General features: G+C 38.0%; 1 long non-coding RNA gene across 1 annotated transcript; it reads left to right on the top strand.

Moving 5' to 3' along the window:
* Positions 1-504: 504 nt before the first annotated feature.
* LOC120790088 lies at positions 505-17,004 on the top strand. Its single transcript, XR_005707494.1, has 3 exons — positions 505-571; positions 11,113-11,192; positions 15,712-17,004. It is a non-coding gene; the product is annotated as an uncharacterized LOC120790088 (long non-coding RNA).
* The last annotated feature ends 1,440 nt before the right edge of the window (positions 17,005-18,444 follow it).

Raw genomic sequence — 18,444 nt, 5'->3', positions numbered from 1 at the left:
AGATCCAGGCAGAAAACCAACAGGATGCACAATATATATATATTTTTTTGTATTAACTGGATCAAAACACCAGACATCAGTTTTACTTCTTACACAGTGTATGATGTTGTTTTGTTGTCCAACATGGAAGATAGAGTCCACATGGTTTTTGATAAAGGAAGAATACGACGTAGTGGATGGAGATGTGTAATGTGCACATATTTAGTTCAAAGATATTTTTTCTAAACTTACTGTATTTGACCCAAACTGATAAATACTTCTTCATGGGATCATAATTTAATATTTTCCTGTTATTCATTAAACTTTCTCTTCGAAACATGTCTTTGTCAAGGCCCTTGTTTATTGTTGTGCTACCACAGAATGATATCTGTAAAAGAAAGATATACACCAGGGCTTTGAGAACTGATCAGTGTTGTAATGAGTCATGTTGTGGTTGTGTTGTTCCCATATCTAACAGGTGCAACATTTTGATTATAATGCTTTGTTCTCATGGGGGGAGGAGTGATATATGTGAGAAGATTAACTGCCTTAAGGGTGAAACTAAGTGACTGTAGCTGGATTTGAAAACCAAGTGAGTATACTTTTGCTTGGAATGTCCATTTCTTGTACTTATTACATTAGATAGTGTTAAAGTTGTATGACAATGACAATCTTTAATCTAGTTATTTTTCAAAGCAACTATTTTGAAATGAGGAGGTACTGCCCATGAGAAATAAAGCACCTCTTTTTGCCTGCTGTTTGTCAAAACAAAATTTCTCCTCTATACTATAGTTGGTAGAAATGTCTTGTTCTGATTTGCCTTTGGCTTCAAGTGGTTGTGGCTGATAGGATGTAGACACAAGAAAGAAGCTTGTATTGTGGTTGTGTAAAAATAAAGTCAGTTATTATAAACCAAAACTCTCTTGAAGTTCATTCCGAATATAAAATTTGTAATGCAGTGGTACAAAAATCAGTTGTGGAGTTCTTATTCATGGGGATTAATCATTCAGAACTGCTATTAGATACAACAAATCCGATGCTGTAATGAAGGCAGACATTGTCATCATTACCAGCAATGGAATGCTATGGAAGCAAACTGAATGAGAAACTGATGAGATTACATTTAACACCAAACTGAAAAGCTGAACTTTGGAGGCCTGTGATGCCTGTGATCCTTAATGTAGGACTACAGCAAAACTACAGCTACTAAATACAGATATGCTGAAAGTGAATCACCAAGGTCAGATTTGATTGTACAATGTGCCACCAAGCTTTCTTGTTGAGATTAACACATTTAAAGTTGCATCCTTGAAATGTAACTGTAAGAGAGACAAACAGTTCCCTTATAACTGCTGTTGCTATTGTTGCTCAACAGTCTAACACAATCGAACTAGGACGTTAGATCCATTCTTGTAGCAGTTGTGTAGCCAATAATGGCCATGGAGAGCGGTCTAGAAGAGCAAGAAAGAAGGCCATCAACTTTGTACTAATGCAAATATGAATGAAGGGGTAAATTGAGCAAAAAGTAATTCCAACTCCCTGTCCTTTAACTACATTTCTGGTGGCACCTGAATATGGTGGCTGTGCTGAACTTCAGACATACAGAAGGGTGTAGAATGAACTCCTATCACAGCTGAGGGTGACTGGATAACAAGTGTGATGTAGGGAAGGAAAGGTGGAGAAAATAACCTCAATTTACAGTCATTTTCACTTTTCTTTGGCAATTGTTGCAACATATTGGCTTTTGCTGTGGCTGAGCCTTCTTTCTTCCCAGTGTGTGTGTATGTGTGTTTGTGTGTGGCATGTGTGGACAATGGGTAGACTCTCCTGGTCTCCAAGTTGTCCTAACCCCCTGTGGCGAGGCTGACTACCACACCTCATCTCGGGCTTCTTTTCTCTCGCTCACTCATTTTCACACTTCCCTTTTCTCCACTTCCAAAAGCCTGAGACAAAAGCTGGCCTGTGTTATTGCCATTTTGTGTGAGTGTGTGTGTGTGTGTACTTGTACTTCAATCTTTGTGAGGACCAGTTTGAGTTTTAGACCTGCGGGGTGAGGACACTGTGGCCGGTCTTCACAACTTTAAAGGGGCTGTTTGAGGGTTAGGACATGGTTTTAGATTAGGGTTGGGGCTAGGCATTTAGTTGTTGGTTAAGGTTAAGTAAAGGGGCTATGGAATGTATTATTTCAACAACTGTCCCCACAAAGATAGAAGTACACGAGAGTGTGTGTGTGTGTGTGTGTGTGTGTGTGTGTGTGTGTGTGTGTGTGTGTGTGTGTGTGTGTGTCTGTGTATGTTTGTGTGAGTTTGTGTGCGCATGTATGTGTCCATGTGTCCTGTCTTTCTCCTTCAGGAAATAGTGCATCAATGGGCATTATGTAGTTTTTTGAATAGCTGCCACCCAGGGTCTATCTGTATATCTGCGTCTTCATAATCCTGTCTGTGTCTGTCTGTCCCCCAATGTTTCCTGCTTCCATTGTAACACCAATATGACTTTTTTCTGGACAATACTGACTGTTAACAGTGTAATGATCAATAGAATGATTAATTAGATGATTATAAATGATTAATTTGTTTATTTAACTTGTCTGACAGAAACCCACCAAGTTCAGTGTCTTTCAAAAGTTCTTTGTCCATCTTCAAACTTGAAAAGCCCACACATAAAGTATCACATGTTCACTCTTGTTTCTGTCTTTGCTGGTGAATTTTTTCTATGTTTTTCTAGTTTGTTTGGCCTAATTGTCAGTTATATATATGATAATTGTCTATATTTGGCTTCCTAGCCAGCCAACACCGCACTGAACACACAAAGGACTATTGTAAACAGCTACATTGGCCTGTGAGGACAAAGCTTTCTTCTACTGGGGCAAGCAATACAGGAGCTTCATCATAGGAGGACCAACAATTTGTTGATTAAAATTGTTTATTCTAAATCTACTTAAAATTCAATTCTTGATCCACTATGAATGTACTGAGTTTATTACGTATTTAAGAAAAATATAGACTTTTTAAAATAAATCTATTCTTTGTTGGCTCACAAATCACTGGTATTTTGACAAGGATGCCAGAGATCAAAGCCATCTCACGATCTACATATCTCTGCATACACCTGTCTTTCTTTCACCTTACCTCATAGATCTTATATCCATACACAGTTATTACATTAGATGACTTGCCAAAAAAAGGAATATCATCATGATTTATTTAAATCTAAATTTGTCTCTGCATGCCACTTGCACCAATTTTTCTAATCTTCATGCGTGTCTCCCAGCGCCATTTTATGTCCATTTCAATTTTTTCACAGGACTTTGTGATGAACGCCAATATTAAACCAGGTAGAATGCTCATTTTCTACTCATCAACAGGCTCAGTGTATGAGTATGAGTTTCCCGTGGAGTAGTAGAGGGAAACGGATCACTGAGCCTCCCTAAGGTCCTGCAGAGTGATTAGGCTTTAGATAAGAGATCATCAATTCGTACTGGGATCCATACCTGTTGTAATGATGGGGAAGTGTGTGTGTATGTACAGTATGTATGTGTGGGGGGTGGGTTGGGGACAGGGGATGGGTATGGGAGACAGTCAATTAAAATGTGAGGCAGGCTAAAGAGAGGGATTATGTGCTGACCTTTCCAGCAGTTTTAGACACCCTGACCGTGAAAGGGTTATAAGGAAGTCTAAATGGAAACAGACACACACAAGCACACACACACACACAGAATTTCAGACTTCCCATACACTGCATGCCCTATGGATTGAAATTAATTAAACTTCTAGGTGATAAACTTCTAGCGTAGGCTGATTGGAAGCTACTGTCCTTCTGACTGTTTACCCTCCTAGAGCTGAAACAACACACGCCATTACTAATGGCCTGAGGAGGAGGAGGAACAGTGCAGCTATTCACACACACAGCCAAACACCCACACACACTACTCAGGAAATAAAGGCCTATTTCCTTAGCTGATGTTGAGGATGTTGTAACAGCTTGTTAATTCTGTATGAGTGAGTGGTGGTGGAAAAAGCCTGTAGTGTGATTGTGTGTGCAAATGCACAGTTTGATTTAAGCAGCAGGGGAACTCCCCATTTGTAACTATAACTAACAATATCTACTGTTCAACATTTTGATGTCCTTAGTCTTGTCCACTGGGTCATTAAGTTTACACAATTCCTGTGGTAAATGAAAGTGACTGCATCAACAGAGAGAGGATGCAATGTAGTTAAGAACAGTGAGGTTTTTTTTTTTTTTTTTTGAGGGGGGTGTTCTTTTTTTGTTTTTGTTTTTTTGCATTTGCAACTGCATTAATAATCTAATATCAACTATGTGGAACTTGAGAGGACATAGGTTTGTAAACTGCTGTCAAGAGTGAACTGTCAAACTCAATAAGCTAACATGTAAAAGAAGTAATTACAGTCAAATCAAACATAGTAGCAAACATAGTGATATGCCATACTCTGATATGCCATAATTCAGATCTACTGTATATCTGAAGGAAAAGCCAATACTCTTGTGATTTTGTGTTGAGTGTGAGGTGTTCAGGTACTGATGTGAAACTCGGATATCAGAAACTGTAGACTGCCAAAAAACAGATTTCTGAAAAAATGAAAAATGGAAAATTATAAGCTCTTTTAATAAATAGCTGGTTGTATAGCTGACTGTCAAGCACTTGAAGCATATGCTTCTCAACACACAATAATGCATCACGGCACAACAACAGATGTTGGCTATGCAATCTTCCTTCAACAACATTTTGCACCAACATTACAGAAGATACCCTTTGCATTTGATACCAATTTCTCCACTGACAATGTCAACAGATTAAAAAACAAATATAACCTGCTGCAATGTGAGTGATCACAGCAAATGCTTAGATAGGTTGCACACCAAATAAGGTGGGAAAGCAAACACGGCAAAATTGCCAAGCAATTTACTGAACTATTGCTGAAACAATTATTAAATTAATCAGTTAGTTGACTGACGGAAAACTAGTCGACATCATTTTGATAATCAATTCATCCTTCAGGAAATTTATCAAGCAAAAATGACAAACATTTGCTTTTTTCCTGTTTGATGTCTGTACAAATTTAACATACACAATTTATGTTAATAACAGTAATAAATACATAACTAATATTTAAATATTATCTAAGGTTGGATTTTTTTTTAAAACAGCTCCTGCTACAATGCTCATCCATGTGATGAATAAGCCATAAGAGCGTGTCAGCTCTCCTAATCCCAGGCTTCATATCTATGTTCATTTCCGCAAATGACATCACAAGTCCTACACCAGCCATCTTAAGTGTGGAAACCATTCATAACCATGTGAGAAAGTTGATTTGAAAGCACTCCAATTCTGCCTGGGAGACATGACAACAGGCATAGACAAAGATGGCAAAATACACAAGATAGCGATAAATAGCAGAACAGAGAGACAGGGAACAGCAATAAAGGGAATAATAGCAGCAGACAGTGAAGGTGGACATCCTGTATTGGAGACAATCAACATGGAGGGTGGCTGTCCTTTATGACTCTAAGGGCTCATAATAACCCAGCTAAATGTTTATATTAACACAGCATATCAGCCTTGCCATCAGAGCATTTAATAGAGAAAAAAAGCATACATAATTATACCTGTGCCTCGAAACGAACTGTCGTTAGTTTCATACACATACAGAAGGAGGTAGGGATGGGAAACGTGAGAGAAAGAGAGAAAGAAGCAAAATCTAACTTGCCCTTTCAAATCACATTCATAGGCTGGGACTGTCAGGTACCTCCTGAGAGTAAAAGATGACAGAGAGAGAGAGAGAGAGAGAGAGAGACAGAGAGAGAGAGACTTAGGAGGCTAAAAAGGTCAAGAGACCTCAGCTTAGAGGAGATAGCCAAATATTATGTTAATGGACTCCATTTTACATTCAGAGCTAATCAGTGTGGCCAAGAATTAAAGGGGCAGATAATTAATTCTAGAGTAAAGGGTTATCCTGCCCGCCTATTGTCTTGGCAGGAAAGTGGAGGGAAAAGAGAGAGGGAGGACAGAGAAAGGGAGAGGAGTCCCTCAGCCTATGTTGAACATGCAGTGATAAGGAACGAGCCAGGACATGGAGGGAAGTGAGAAGTGAGAGAACAGAAGAACAGAGGAGGGATTCAAATGAGAAAAGTGCAAAAGTACATTGGATGGAAGTCACACACAAAGGCAAACCATAAAAAAAGGTCTCAGTGTCGGAGTGATGTCTGTAAGGGTGATTTTTTTTTCATCTTCTCATTGGCTCTCTTATTTCTATCAGTGGAAAAAAATGTTTGATGATGTAGTGAAGGATGAACTGGTTGGTTTGGACAGGTTGGGTGACAATCAATGCATCCAAAGGTGTGATAATTGTGTTTGATAAGTGCACTTGATATAACCCCGCAAGCAGCATAAGGAAGTATAGCGTAAAGGTGTTGAACTTGGAGGTTATCTGTCATAAGAGATAATCTAAGTCAGTGAATCATATTGAGCCTTAGATATAATTTTCACTTACAAAAAGTGAAAATAAATGACAAAGGGATGAGATCATTTGATTTGTCGCTGACCGAGTTTCACTTGATTACTTCTCTTGTTTATATACAATTCATTTGCACTACCAATTATATTTGGTAAGTAACATAATTCCAAAATATTATATTCATCATTAATGCAATAAAGTATTTTTACAATATTCACAGTTAAGTTAAAGCGTTCATACTCAATATAATTGGAAAATGATCACTGTAGTGTTCATTTTGTCAGCAATTTTTTTTATTTAGTCTTAGTCCTGAGATAAAAAGTCTAAGTCAGTTTTAGTCATATTTAGTCAACGTCGCCCTTTTTATTTTTGGTCAGTTTTTAATTAACTAAAACTCTGGACATTTTAGTCTCATTTTAGTCAATAGAAGTAGTTTTAGTTTGTAGTTTTAGTCAAAGAAAACACTCTAGTTTCAGTCAAGACCAAGAATGAGCTTTTCAATCAAACTTCAGCAAACTACTGGAAAGATGCAACAACATTAGCAGATCCAGTGCAATCTAGCTCTTGCAATGAGTCAATCAGAAAGTAACCAGGAAAAAGAAAACCATTCATAATCAAAACGAACCTTGTACAATAGCCCTTCAATAAATTCTATCCTTATAATGTTCAGTTTGGTCTGGACTGTCCCAGAAAGGTGTTGATTTTATTCTGTAATTTTGTAGGCCTTAGTGGTGGTGTTGCACTAGATTGTGTAATACAGTAAGTGTTTATAATAGGTTGTACACTACCATTTAAATAAATTTGTAAAGAAAATATTTGTAAAAAAAATATTTAAAACATTTGAATAACCAGTCTCAAATAGGCTAACTTTAGCTGACATGGACACATTTAAAATCGACAAGACCTGAATTGTGTATGGCATTCAAGTTGTGTGTGCTTCAGCACGGATAGCATGTTAAATACAACAGAACAAAACAAATTTGTCTTAAGCAAAAGGTTAAACGATGTAGCTGACTGGTCTATTGACTTTCAGTGAGACTAAATGCAGCCATTATTGGGAGATTCTAATAGATAACGTTACACCACCACCTTTAGTAGTTGGCCTAATATAGCATTAAAAGTAAAGTAACAGCTTAACGTTAGGTTACTTTGTGATGCGCCTTATGGTGTCTCTTCAGGTTTATGGTTTTCTTCCCAGTGATTTTGTAGTCACAGGGCTTCACTCCTGACAATACTGCACACTAGTACTGTTGGCAGTGCGTTCATGGGTGTGCTGGTGCGCTGGTGGTGTGCAGAATCACCAAAAAGATGATTTGAGTGCACAGGAAGAGAAATGTGCAGTGGAGCCATTCAAAGGAGGACATTTAGATTATGTGATTGTCTGAAAAACCGCTATATGTAATTTTGTCTTCTCTTTTTTCGTCAACAAAAATGTAGAGAGATTTTGGTGAGGTTTTTATTTTTTAAACTACATTTTAGTCTAATCTTTTTTTCATCAATGACATTGCATGTTGATATAGTCACAGTTAGTGTTTACTGACATCAGTGCCATCTCATCATCGTCTCGTCTTAGTCATGGAAAAAAAAGGTAGTTAATGAACATATTTAGTTATAGATTCCGTTAACGAAATTAAAACTTGTACAGTGGCAATGTATTTAATTTGTTTGCCTACAATATCCATTTGTCACAACTAAAGCATGATGAACATTTTTGTTAATCATAAACTACTCAACACAACAGTGTATAATTACATTAATATGCCATCCCACCTACATATGCACACACAAACAAGATATATGTGCACGCACACACACACAAACACACACATACTACTACACGCCCAGTTTAGGTAGAGTATGCCCTGTTTACATGGACTAATGTCTTTTAGCAGGTGCTTACTTTGAAGTATCATCCCACCATGCCTGTAGAGCAAACTCAGATTATGTTGAGGCCTTCACTAAAGGGTATAAACATAGGCCTACAGACACATACACACACACTCATACGCACACTCACTCACTCATGGACAGAGAGAAACACACACTCAACACATACACAGTGAGAGCTTACATTGTATAAGTCTCTCTAAGCAGTCTAAACACATCATCTAGCCGGCCTCAGAAGGTGTGCATCACTGTTCTTATTCACATACATGAAGTGCAGCAAATGCAGCCTGATGTTTTCACCTCTGCAAAAAAGATTACAGCGGTTGGCGCTTAGCAACATGAAACCTTCTAGCTAAAATGTAATTTTTTCACCCCCATTGTTGGGGGATGAAACGAGGCAAACGACAAAAGATGGGATATGACTGGAAGGCGATGGTGGAAGGGGAAAAGAATAAAAGATTAGAAGGAGACAGGGGAGATATTCTAGGGATTTAATCTCAACAGAGGAGAAAACATACTAGTTGGTAAAATAAGATTATGCAAACCTGACCTGTGATAGATGAGAAAAAACAAAAACAAAGGTGGTTGCCTCCAAGTTTTATGTGAATGCCCTTCTTCTCTTTCTCTCTCTGTTCTCCTTATTCAAACTTAATTTAACACTGTTTTTAACACTGTTAATCAATTGACCTCCATTGTGGGCTAATCCTTAGCTGTGTCTAATTCAGTGAAAGTGTCGACGTGGCTCCGTTCACTATCTTTACAATGACACTTGTCCAAATGGGACTAATAGCACCTCAATAGATTAACTTAATTTCCATCTACTCAATTTGGTAGAGGATGAGTATTAATATGAGGCAAAATAGACTTGATTCATACTTCTTTTTCTTGTCTTTCAAACTGGCAAACCTGCCAAAAAGGTTGTGTGTTTTATTTAAATTTACTGAGGAGGTTTTGAGTTTTTAGGATCTTTGAGTCGAAGAAAAGTGAAGTCCAACACTTCTAAAGTAGTCTGAACAAGAGAAAATATTTTCAAAATTATTGATTTCCTTTGCTCAGGTGTGGAATGTTAGTGTCTCTATGAATTTCAGCCAACACATTTCATGGAAGCAGTGTTTTGCTGGTTGAATCTGAGCCTCGTTCAATGTTAATGCAATTATCCAAGTTTTACTGCATTTTCTGTCTCTTCTAGCTGAAAAACCCCAAACAAGAGAGCGTGCATGTAACAGTACTTAAAGACACACATATGAGGTATACAGTATACTGCAGTAAAGCCTTCCTTTGTCTCATTATCAATCCTTCCTTTCCTGGACTGTCTTATTGAAACATGTTTCTTATCCTGTCAACCCCAGTTCCAGGGGGAGGGGAATTGTTTGAGAAAGACTGATAGATACAGGAAAAGAAATAGGAAACAGAGAAGAAGAAATGGAGGTAGAGGAAGAAGAAAAGGGAGTGAAAAGAAAATTGGGAGAGTTGAAAAAGAGGGAAACATAAAGATACTATGGGGGAAAGGAAAGATAGGAGGCAGAGAAAAAAAAAAGCAGGAGAACGAGAACTAGGCAGTCATGTAGCTCATATCCTGGTGTCATTATCATCAGTGCCACGAGAAACCACCTATATGAATCCTGAGATTTCATCTGATTTTATGGTTACTCTGGAATCTAATGAACGTAATACAGTTCTATCTTGGCACCAAACATAACACAATGCCTTTACTTGCTCTCACCCTTTCTTGAAATCACATCTACATAATTAAATCTCAATAACTGAAAACAACAGACAGATAGAACAACATTTTTTCTGTCGAAACAGTCTAAAGATCATTTGTGCTTTTGGAATTATCATGCGATCATTAGTGTTTTAGCTTGATGTCATTAGCTTTGGTTGTTGGCAATAACAAAGTTCTGGCCCAAATGAAATCCAACTATGTAATTGTACGGAATTTTTTGTTGTTATTGAGAAGCGTTTCTGCACAATTATTCCCATTTCCACTGTGAGCTATATAAGCCATTGGAAGCAGCAGACTGTATGATGGTTATCATAACTCAGAAATGCATTAAAAAATAACTACACTGTGGCTGTCAAAGACAATTGCGTTTACACACATGCACACATTCACACATGAGTGAGCACTTAGGCGCACATATGAACAGCTGCAAATGGGTTGAGGCAAACATGCACACACATTTAAGTGCACACATACAGGGAGAGAAGGTGTTCCCACAGATAGTGGAGTCGATGTTCTTAATCCGAAGCAGACCCCATCTGTCTCCCATTATAAAGACTCTGCCTGAGCCCCAAGAATGTCTACATTTCAAAAATATTATCTGGGCCTGGCAAAGCCGGCCGGACAAAAGCCAGAGCGCAGAGCATTTCTCAGGGCCACATCAGAGCATAATTAGCAATCATAACATCATCCCTACATGCCGTACTGCCTTATTTTCTGGAAGCCACTTAATTGCCCTGAGGTACAAAAGAAAAAAAAAAGAAGAAATAGAAATACATGCGTCTTTACCCTAGAAAACATAATTAGATAGAAGTAATAACAGCTTAAAAGTGGGTCAAGTAATCCCCAATAAACAAAAAAGTTTAATGAAGTTACTGCACCGGACATAGGGACAAGTTATTTTTCTTTGTTTGAAACCCTGGTTTTTGCATACACTGTACTGATGACAGCTATGTCAGATATGTTCTACTGTATATAAATATTGACCTTAAAAACCATAGACAATATATAGAAACTAATAAACTGCTCATCTTTTTTTACTTTCTACAGCTTGAAGCATCCCATAATACCAGCAGGAGAGAGGAAACAGGAGATGACATACTGCATACAGTGGGAAGCAGAAAAAAGATGTAAGCTCATTACTGACACAAGTTTAAAAAAACCAGAGTGAGAGAGAAGAAAGTAAAAGTTAAGCACTTCCCGAAACTTCGGTTTCCTTTCTATCTATCTTTCTTGAAGAGTTTACCCCCTCCCTGCCATCAGCATCACAACTACCACCTGCACCCCCTTACTGATTCTCTCTCTTCACTCTCTTTGAGTTAAGGAGGGTAAGGTAATCGTAATGAAATGACCCCGCGAGGCACGATGGCACCCCTCGCCTGATAAGTTATTCCTGACTGGCTTTTAAGCTGCTGTCAAGCAATTTCCCTTGAAACCTTGCTTTGTTTTTTAGGGATTGTGTGTGTAGTTGATGTGGTGGTATAGGTGGTGTGTGTGCGTGTATCGGGGTGGTGGAGGTGGTAGTAGGGGGTTCCTTTGACACCCCTGCTTCTCTCCCATGAGGGGTACAGATGACAACCTCAAGGTATAGGTATGCTTGGTATATGTGTGTGTACGTGCGCACACGTGGGTGTGTCTATGTGTGGGTGCAGCAGGAGACATTTCATAGATGACAATCCCGCTAATTGAAATGACAGATTATTCTAATGTGCAGAAAGTCATTAAAAACCCAGCCGTTTTTCTTCCTTTTTTTCTGTTTCCCCTCACTGCAAATATTTCTGCCTCTAAGTCTGAGCTAGAGAATCTGCACTTAAAGGAGATGTTATCTTTCCTACCTTCAAGCTCATGATTATTATAAGGAGCACCTGCCACATAGTTAACATCCAGGGTTAGGGCTAGATACTTTTCTAACTTTCACTCAAATGATTACTGCTGCTAAATGATAAAGTTTAGCGAGTTGGACAGTTTCCATGTGTAGCTACCCATCATAAATATTCAGAATGCACTGATTATTCACAATATTAGCGATTATCCGGGGTAACTGCTATATGTACAGCAAGATTATTTCAATTTACCAGTAGCTTTGAAAGCCAAGACAAATACCCAGCACATCCTGTGTTATCTCACTGAATATATCACACATGCTGTACAGGGCTTTTTTATTGGTTCTTTATACCTGACAGCACTAAAGAAAGCCAGAGTCAAGTTAAAATGAGCCATAAACCAAGACAAATCAGAGATCATTGACATACAACATGCCTGCCAGAACCTTGGATATTAAGGTCAAGTGTCCAATGTCTATTTTTGTTCCCCACCACTACAGTACTGAAAGTTTTTCTTTTGGTTTCAAGACTATTCTCAGCAGCTGCAAAGACACACACAAACACAATGCACCTCTGAATATGTGGGATGTAAAAAAATAAAAATAAAACACCTGCTAGAAGAAACATGGGTAGCAGGGAAATCATACAATGCATGGCTTGATCCAAACCCACAATAGTCTTTCTTGGTTAGTGTTGATACGTTTTGCCCAAGTTCTCTGCAAACGACCTACTGTTCATTTCTGAGTCAAAGGCTTGTCAGTTCTCAGTACATTGAGGTAAGACACAATGCACAAGGCTTGAAGATCATGAACACAAGGCAGAGATGCGCAGTAAATTTGTGCATACAAATACTTCCTTTTTCCTATCTGATTCACAAATACCAAACTACTTTTCAGTTTCAAATTCTCAACATTTTTTCCCACTCGAGCAAGCAGACTACATTGATAGTGTCACAATATCCTAAAACATTGCGCTGGCTGATATGGAATTTCCCAGACTGCCTTGCAACAGATCCAGACAGCTTAAACACCAACCAGGGACACATTTTTCCATTTCTCTCCTCTGTCTCCTCTCCTCCTCTCCACCTACTCCTCCTCCACTGACATTCAGTGGAGGTAAATATTTAACAGCATGCTATTGAGCGCCGTGTGCAGTGTGGCACAGGCCAGGCTGCGGTAGAGATATGTATATAGACAAGACTGTTTTATTAAGAGTCGCTGCAGACATATTACGGTAAAGTATGCCTGACACCTAGGAAGGAAATTGCCAGTATATGACACTATTCCTCAATACTGTGGCAGCTTGCCTCAGTGCAATTTTGCACAAGGCAAGTGACAGAGAATTACATGCAGAGAGGGAGGGAGAGGGAATGAGAGAGATGAAATAGTGAGAAAGTATAAAGGGTGATTCAAGACTGAGGGGTGTGTCTCCAAGTGTGTGCATAGTTGTGTGTGTAAGTGTGTGTTTAATGTAGGTGGCATAGTGGGGTGACAAGCCGAGTTTGTAATTGCCTTACCTCATGTGAAAGATTGGCCTAGAGATAATGCTGTTTACCTGTGGCCTGCTATGTTTGCTGCTTGTGGGTGCAATGGTGGGAGAGCGACTGCACTGAATGATTAAGTTGGTGGCTGAAGTGTGTAAGTTGCAGGGAAACAGACAGAGATTTATACACAGACAAAGGTATAGAATAACATACAGAATAAAGTCTGCCACTAAACTGAGGGCCATAGACAGGTTTTTATAAATACTGAGGTTATGAGTGCAAAGTTCCCCAAAACAATCCCACCCCCATAAAAAAAAATTAGACTTATCACCGAAATCTATCCTGGTCTGGATATTTAAAAATATCATAAAATGTACATACTGTATAATATTCATGAGTACATATTAAAGAAAAAATATAAAGTTATATTCAATCAAGTGCTAACACAGGGGGAGGCTGGGGTGGTTTACATTTTTGAAAGAAGGCAGCAGTGTAACAGCAAGGATGCAGAGTTCAGCATTGTTGTGTGCAGTCTGAATTAGCTCCAAACGTTTATATGGACCACCTATTATAAGAGATGGGTTGTGAGCATACAATACTGGAGGATGTATGGAATGGAACATGTGACTATGAAATGACTTCTGTGCCTGCCTGAACTACCATGAGGCTAAAGATTTTTTCAAATTTTGTCCGCCCTACATTATGGTCTAAACGTTATTTTATAGTATTTTTTTTATACACTGCAAGGTATGTACATAATTCTGGTTAATAGTAAATCACTATTATTTCAATTATTTTGATGCATTTTGAAATTTTGAAGATATTTAGTATAAAAATATCTGAATCAGACTTAAAAAGGCAGCATGTGTAACTGTTGATTGTAAGATGTACTGTAGATCTCTTTCTGTTATTAAACTCCCCAGAAAGTCCCAGAAATGTTATCAAGGATATGACCTTGGTGTTTTCAAAAGTACTATAACAACAGCCCTGCATAACCTAATCCTAAATATAAATTTAGGCCTAAAACCAACTTTTGATGCTTGACTAACTGTAACACTTCCAAAACCTAAACCCTAACCCTCAAACATCCCTTTGCAGTTGTGAAGCTCAGAGAGATGTCTCCCTTTGGGTGACTTATCTTATCTTGCAACCCCCTTTTCTTTCCATGTCTCTCTCTTTCTCTCACACAGACATACAATAAACTGTACAAAACAAGCTGCCAGGGTTAAATTAAAATCTTTCCTTCTGTAAATCCAAATGTCTTTTAAAGATAATTTTAACAGTGTAATGACCAAACTATTCCTAAAACGAAATGGAAATTGAGTCTTTTTCATTTGGTGAAAAGGCTTCTCTGCAAAACATTCATGCTTTACACAAAGGTGATGGTCATTCCTAAAACATTAAACATCAGTTTTAGGAGGAGAAAAATCCCTCAGCTACTTCATGTCAAAAGTGTACAGGGTTAATAATAGATATTATTCTATGTGTTTCACATTTGTGACTGACTATGAAGAATTCTGTAGTGGTGCATTTCTCAAATGGAGGATATCTTTTCTTGTAGGCCTATTGCACACACACACACACACACACACACACACACACACACACACACACACACACAAACACAAAACAACAAAAAAGCAACACACGCATTACTAGAAGACACAGACAAATCAAATACCCACACAAAACACATTCTAGTAACACTAGGAGAGGCCAGTTTGAACACAAAGAAAATGAATGTGGTTCTCTTTTTAACGTCTAGAGGGCACTGTTGCCTACAGTCTCAGCCACATTGAAAGTCTGAACTGCCAGTAGTGTCTAATTGCCTGCATTTCCCCTTGAAAAGACACCAATTCACACAATTACGTTCTAATTAAAAATAACAACCTAATTAACCTAGGGAATGTATTCCATATCTTAGTAATATTAACATGATCATCCGTTTGCTTCTAAATGATTGGTGATAAAAAAAATTAAAGCAGAAATGAATGCCACTTACTAATTAAAATGGGTAGATAAATGAAAATGGGGGAACTCTTATATGCTTTATAGTTTTAAGTAGTTTTATTATAACCGTTTCAAATATGAATTTGAGTCATTTTCTTTGAAGACTCAAAGCTATGTTCGGGATGAGTGGAGCATCACACAGCATGCTTTGCTCCTTGCCAACTCCCAAAAGAGACAGATACTCAAGTGCTGCACTACATCTTGAACATGCAGAACAAGTGGCTAGCTGAAAGTGATACAACAGATCAAATTGCTATCATAAATTCTTCATAATTCAATAAAAATACAGCAAAGTCTTTGCGTAACTAATACATTTCCACTGTCTTCTTTTAGTATTCTGAGGCTCGCTGTTGTGTGGTGGAATGGCAGTACTTGACTGCTCCTGACTTGTGATTCCAAAATTGAACCAAAGGAAAAAGAAGCCAAGTGACAATGAGGTGGAGAGACAAAAGAAGAGAATGAAATCGCAGAATAGTAGGACACCTCTCTGGCTCATCATCACCACCTATTCCCGCCTGGCCATATATCTCTCAAAGACCTCATCACCATCATAAGGTAGCGTCTTCCACTGATAATCACCCATTTAAAGTAAATAGCTCTGATCATTAGCATAGTAACCACTATCATAGATATATAGCCAAGTGCGTGACTACTGACTTGTCACCAGCAAACTGAATGTTTGTAATATGTTAATATGTGTGGGGTTTGGCCGTGTGGCCCACTAAACATCTAGCTAAGGAGCATTAGCATACAGCTATAGCTTTTGATTTAACATTAATACACTGATTCTGCAACTTTCCTGTGGCAAATTTTTGATCCTACTATTCGGATTGTACATTTCTATTATTATAAAGAAAAGTGTGCAATTTAAATTATTCAAATATGTGAATATAAATATTTAAATTTACCTTGTGGTTCATTGCCAGAAATCTTGGTAGAGGTGATTGAGGTCAGTAAAATATTAAGATCATCATATATGAAAACATGCATATTGAAATACTCAATGAATTAAAAATACAAAAGAGTCACATAGAAATATTCAAAATCTCTCTATCAAGTTCAGTTTCAAATTCAAGGGTTTCCGATATCATGCATCAGCAAATAAATACACATAATCCGAGTATGTTTTTGCATTGCTTCATATTTGAATTATTATGCATTCTTAAACAACACAACTCATATGCAAATTTCAGCAAATTTGGATTGATGAAGGTCTAATGTATATATGTTATTTTTTTTCTTTTATACTAGTCTTTCATTTTAATATGGTTTCAGTCTTACTAGTGCTGAGACTGCTCTTATATATCTATATATTCTGAATCGTTCAATGCCAGTTTACACTTGTCAGATTTAGGGTAATACGATTACACACGTCCACATGTAAATATATATGAATGCAAGTGTTTTGCATTAGTATAATTTTATGCATATTAGATGCCTAAGTATTGCATATTTTAGTGCTGGTCACATTCAATTGAGGAACTGCTGAAAATGGAGCATTTGTTTTGATAAATTATTCTGTTGCAACACCACCAGAGAGCTGTTTCAAATGTGTATGGAATGTCCAGGAATTAGCTAGAACATGATGTGTGGAATGTGAACATTTCCCTGTCCCTCATTAGAAATGCAATAAATTATGCCAATGTAGCATTTCAGTGATTACTATTTAATAAAGCAGCATAATTACAATTTAGGCTTTAAAGAGGTGTTTTGTATTGATATGTATAAGATGTATTTCTTCAGAATCATACACAAAGTCATGCACACACTCACAGGGACACACGCAGAGGCAGTGCAGGCAATGTGTGGCACAGCCTGAAGTTATCTGTTGACCGTAGTGACTCTGGCTGCCTTCCTCCTTCAGTCAGACCGTCAGTCACAATAAAGCTGTTTTTTTTTTAAGTATGTCTCGGGACAAAAAAATGTCAGGGACTCATTTCATGTGGGTACCCAGCTGGGAAGACTTCTAGTTTCTTTTAGTGACCCAGGGTCCAAGTGCTAGAATAAATTTCCTCTTGACAACGGCCAAAAAAGTTACAAAAACCCCTGTTCTATAAAACCCATATGATAACAGTGGCTTTGGAAATATCTGCAATCAGGGGGAATGTCAGAACTGTTAAAGCTTACCATACAGTATACTCACTGATATGTTTTAAATAGTAAATGAATATTTATGTTTGATGCTATCCAACACTCATCTACTATCATGGCTATGCAATGTTTTAAAACCAGATTACCAATGTTCCCCTGTCTTTAATTACAGTTACTGTCACACACACACACACACACACACACACACACACACACACACACACACACACACACACACACACACACACACACACACACAAATAATACACTTCACACCAGTGTATACATACACAAACATGAATCACACACCAACATGGTTTTTGTCCTTTCCTTATACTTCTCATGCTTAAATTGGTCCAGTATCTCTACCAGGACCAAGTTTCTTATAAAACTCATATCATTTTATTGCTCCAAGATGCAAGTCCCAGGTAGCTTTATTATTAATGTACAAAATTACCAGACTATAACGTTGCATTGCTGTGCATATTCTCTTCATTAAGCTTGTCCCCTCAACCATTCAGTCTGTACAGGCTTCCTGAGGTTTGGATAATGAAGATTTACTGTATATTATGCAGATAGGAACCCACTTTGCTTCAAAACAGCCAATATAAACTTGCTTTAACTCATTCTGTGTCAGGATACACTCAGAAAATTAATGTAATAAAACATACATACATCCCTATAAAGGTTAATGAATATAAATATAAACAGTGAGACATTGGCATAATTTCATGTATATTGTGAATGGGGCTCAGGTAGTTTGTCTGGCTTGAACTGGCAGCAGCAAGAGCTGGAGAAGAGGTTGTTAGGACATGGTGCTCTGCCAAGCCAAACTCCTGAAGCATGCAGAGGGCTAATGCTCTGCCTCTGATGTGTGGCACTGAAAAACCACAGGACTGCTTGCAGGGTCCCCTAAAACTCCATCACTCACTCACACCTTGGGAGAGATGAAGAGACGGAGAGAGAGCGAGGCAC

This window comes from Xiphias gladius, chromosome 5 (genome assembly GCF_016859285.1).
Source record: "Xiphias gladius isolate SHS-SW01 ecotype Sanya breed wild chromosome 5, ASM1685928v1, whole genome shotgun sequence".
Classification (NCBI taxonomy): domain Eukaryota; kingdom Metazoa; phylum Chordata; class Actinopteri; order Istiophoriformes; family Xiphiidae; genus Xiphias; species Xiphias gladius.
Note: the sequence above shows the minus strand (reverse complement) of the source record. Positions and strands in the feature narration are given on the sequence as shown.